Below are 4,769 nucleotides of genomic sequence, written 5' to 3'. Positions count from 1 at the left end.
AACTTGATATATTAACACGTCAGAGGGACCCAAAGTGTTAGCAGTGGCATTTTCATTCTCGGTTTTCAAAGAATTTTATTTTCCTCTCTCCTTCCACCATCTGTTTTTCTTACTGTAGCAAATGTCATTTCCTATGGAGTTTAATAGGATACGAAGTGGGATTGTTTTACAGTGAATTTTGATGTAGTTTCATGATTTTCTTGAGAGTGGTTTTACTCCCTCCCCTTGCCCAACCCTCCCCCTCCCTCTTCCTTCTTTCTCTTCTTCCTTCATTTTCCTCAGAAAAATTAAGCTCGTTTTGACATTATATTAATCATATCGAGTTGAAAATAACCACACTGAGTTTGCTTCTCAATTCTGGACTGAAATCTGTGATAAGATGAAGTTCTTGACTGTGTCAACTTTTATTTTATTTTGTTTCTGTAACAAACAGGAATTCTCAAAATGGCGTTAAACCGTTCAGTAGTCAATTTCCATTGACGAGCCAAGGATTCTAATTTCTGTTGGTGTGTGGAGAAGGCGTCAATGCCGAGTGCAGAGTCGCAAGAGGGGGGACCAGGAGAGTGCAGGAAGCCATGGTGAGAGGACGCTCTGAGAGACCACTTCTTTGTGACAAGCAGTGTTGAAACTTGACATATATGGATTCATTTAATTGTCACCATAACGACATGATGGAGGTATTACTGCTTTTTTCCAACTAACACACGAGAAAACAGAGGCATGGAAAAATTAAGGACACACAGCTGCTAATAGGCAGAGGTAAGAGTCCACACATGAAAGGGTCACACTATACGCTGTTTTCTCTCAGATGACACCAACGTATAAATTTGCAGCACAATGGAGGAGAGAGTCTTTTGTGAAACATTAGAATGGTCTTTTTTTTTAAATTTATTTTTTATTTTCAGAATAACAGTATTCATTATTTTTGCACCACACCCAGTGCTCCATGCAATTCGTGCCCTCTCTAATATCCACCACCTGGTTCCCCGACCTCTCACCCCCTGCCCCTCCAAAACCCTCAGATTGTTTTTCAGAGAACGGTCTTTTGCTGTCTTCCCTTAGGGGAAAAAAAAAATCCCAAAGCTTTTTAGAAAGCTCCTCTCATCACAGCAAGGGAGACAATTCCAGAAGGCAAGAGTATGGCCAACCTGAGAAGGTTGCTGTGTGGTGCAGGGGAGAGTGGAGGAGAGAGGGAAGAGAGAACCGGCTTGTTGGGGGAGGGAGATGCAGGCAAGAGGCTGTACCCGACTGATCAGGGACACTGCTATTGATGAGAAACACCATGAAGTCTGTGCCAGAAAAATTCCACTGCCTCAACTCTTTTCTCTCCTTGACTGATTTGATGAAGAGCTTCTCTTTTTTAGGGAGAATGAGGATTAAGAAGTGCAGACATGACCTTATCTATTGAGACAGGCTCAGGTTTGTGGAGTTGCTAGGAAGAGAGGTGCCACAGGAAGGTACTTTCAACCCATTAACCCATGCTTCTCAGGGAAAGCTGAGATAGAGATAAAATGATTCATATTTTGGAGACATGTGTTCAGGACAACTGCTATGATTTTTTTTTTTAAAACCCAACACACTTTTCTTCTTAGATTGGCTTTCTTTTCCAACAAGGGCTTCCAAACTTAGACGTAGCTGAACGTTGGAGTCAATTTCTTGGGCTGAGGACCCCCCGGCTCTCCACTGCTTCTCTTCTATTTATTCAGGGAGTCTGATTTTGCTCCCAGACTCTGTTAGATGACCTTGTTCAAAAAGGAAATAGTCTTAAATTTTGCAGCCACTTCAAGTGTAGCAATTTGGGGAATCCATGTTTACTCTGAGTTTATGGCTTTCATCAGGAACACTCAGAAAAATGGACAAGTATATTTTCTGGATTGTCTTCAGGATAAATTTGTTGGCTTCTATGTAAATTTAGGTAGGACTCTACCCTTGCACATTTTCTGGCACATAAATAGATTGACTTGTCAACTGCTGTGGGTCCCATACAGGCAAAACCTTGCACCAAGGGTAACTGGAAGAGGAAACGCAGGACAGCTTTTCTTCTCTTGGCTTTGGGACCAGATATGAAAGAAAGAATCAGAAAAAATATTATTTCTTTGTTATATATTTTGAAGATATTCCAGTTTTATTAGTCTCAACTGGAAGACAATATACCCATAAAATTGGGTACTTACTACCCTATCGAGAATAACTAGAGAGGATGGCCATATAAACACACAGTGTATCTTAATGGAATGCACCAGGTAAAAAAATAGAAATTTAATGAACAAACAAACCCACTTCCCAAATAATGAACTGAATGTGTCCTAGAAGGATGTGATATATTAATCATATCATGTTAATTTGAACTAGATTAACCAAAATAAGGGAGTTCATTGTATTTTGAGTTTGGAAAGCATGCTGGGGTAGTACACATGATCAAAAGATGAGTTCAGGGATTAGAACCTTACTGGTTGGGACGAAAGTTCAGAACTGGCAAAGCTCTCGCCTTCTCTCCGCTCACTTCCCAACCTATTTTACTGTTATTCTCCTTCCCATTCTCTCTTCCTCTCCTCTACCTCATATGATCACATACAGTTGAGTTCATACACTCTTTCTTACTGGGCTACTGGAAAGCCCAGATTCACATTCTCTCAGATTAGCAAACCTGGTAGAACTAGAACTTCTCTTCTCAAGTTCGTATGTCAATTCCAGGTAAGGTCTTTGATTAGCTTGCTTCATGACATGTCCACTCATGGATCAAGTAACATGAAATTCAAACTAGCTGGGGGTTGAGGAGGGTCTATTACAAGACAAACAGGTGGTGCTTATAACTTTATGGTCAATTAAAAGATGCAATAGTACACATGGAAAAAATTAGTTCCCATTATTTGGAAATGCTTACTTTATCAAATTTATATAATTTTCCACTATATAAAAACTGAGCTATAGTTACGGAAGACCTACTGAGATGCCAATCCATCTTCCATAAGATAAAAGCTTTCTTTGGTGCTCCAGAGTTCAGATAATTCTATTATTATTACTGTTATTATTATTATTATTATTATTTATTTTATTTATTTATTTTTTTGAAAAGCACCTGTTAGCATTAAATGACGCTCTCTCCACATGGCTTCAAGCTATGAGGATGCAGGCCTCCCCACCAATCTCTTAATCTTCTCCTCAGCAATTCTACTGAAGAATTTGACCTTCACGATGACAGGCTGTTCCGGGAGCTTTCCCTTTCCCAAACCTGTGTAGTAGCCTGATCGCACCACATCAGTGATAGGAACAGTTCCAGCCTTGGTTTTGGTGGCATTCCCCTGTGTCTGCTCACCAACTAAGGCCCACAGTTTATCAGCTGGGCAGAAAGCTCTGGTTCCTTTTTAAGTGGTAATGTCTCCTGTCAGCTTTTCCAAAATAAGCTGGGTGATATCTGTCCAGGTGGACCCTGTGGTGACCCGTGCCTCCCGAATCACCCAGTCCTCTTTGGGAGCTTCCGGTGCCTGTAGATGGGGCTATGGCCATGGCTCCTGTGGGTCCAAAATTTCCGGGTCTTCCTTGGTCTGGATGGCATGTTGGCAGCCCAGGTGGAAGAGCAGAGAACTCAAACTTCTATCATGAATACTCAGTAAAAACATGAAACTATATATTTAATAATTTTGTATTTGAAACAACATGCAGATTTGATGAGTTTTACTCTCTACCACTTTTCTAGCCAGTGTAATTAAGAGCTGTTCCTATGCTATGTCAGATTGTTCTATTGGATTATTGATCTCTGTCAATACTCCATTTAGGAAACAAAGTAGAAATCATGGACCTCTTAAAACAAAAGAATGCTTTAAATAAAAGTATATAACTCTATAGCATTGGCCTTAGAGGATTTTTTTGAAGAGCATAATTTTAGTTTTCCAGTGATGCAGAGACTTAAAGAGGCAAGAGATCCCATTTGCTAAAGGGTGTTGGACTCTGGTTAGTGGAACAAATGGAGAGAATCCAGCTCATGGATCATTGCAAGTAGGAGGGCAGTGACTGAGCAAAAGCAAATAAATGCTTGATGCCCAGGACAGAAATACAGTATTCAGACAAAGTTTGGTCATGTTATTTGTGGTAGTATTTAGGTTTTATGTAGCTTATAAAATGTTGGACAATTGTTTCAGAAGTTTCAATTGTTCATATTGGGCTTTCTATCTTTCCTTCTTTCCTTCCTTACTTCCATAGGATATAGGTAATTTCACAGCTTATGTGTACACAGTTATCAATCAAACATGCACTACTATATAATTTTTGAAAAGAACTTAGAGTTTGCCCTGCCCTTAACTTGATTCAATCAGATATGAGATATTTTATTGCATGTAGTTCTCTCTTCTCATCCTTCAAATAAGCTCTTGACAGAGGCCAGTGTTTCCATGACCAAAGAGAAGAGTTGTCTAAATCTTTGTTTTTCAAAATGTAGTCTGTACCACTAGCAACGATGGCACAGCTGAATCCCAGGCTCCACTTCAGACCTATTGTATTTGGAACTGGTAAGAGCCACCAGCGACCTGAAGTGTTTCTAGGGTTTGGAAAAGCAAGGATTAATGGTAAAGGCTGTTTTGGGAGGGAGGTTCAGAGGCAGCCAGGCGTGTAGGATTTAAAGGTCCCTGATGATCAATCTGTATGTAGCTGAGATTTTTAAACTGGAAAATAAGGTAAATGAAGTGGTGTTTAAGGAAAATCAATGTGACTCCAATTTGCAGGTAGACGTGAGAGAGAGAGAGAGAGAATGGGAAAGAAAGGGAGATAGTGGG

At 40.1% G+C, this 4,769-nt stretch overlaps 1 pseudogene; it reads right to left on the bottom strand.

Moving 5' to 3' along the window:
• Positions 1-3,114: 3,114 nt before the first annotated feature.
• On the bottom strand, positions 3,115-3,556 carry LOC101674600 (annotated as a pseudogene).
• Positions 3,557-4,769: the final 1,213 nt, after the last annotated feature.

Source organism: Mustela putorius, unplaced genomic scaffold (genome assembly GCF_011764305.1).
Source record: "Mustela putorius furo isolate JIRA1106 unplaced genomic scaffold, ASM1176430v1.1 tig00003974_pilon_pilon_pilon, whole genome shotgun sequence".
NCBI classification, from domain to species: domain Eukaryota; kingdom Metazoa; phylum Chordata; class Mammalia; order Carnivora; family Mustelidae; genus Mustela; species Mustela putorius.
This window is presented reverse-complemented; position numbering and strand designations above follow the sequence as displayed.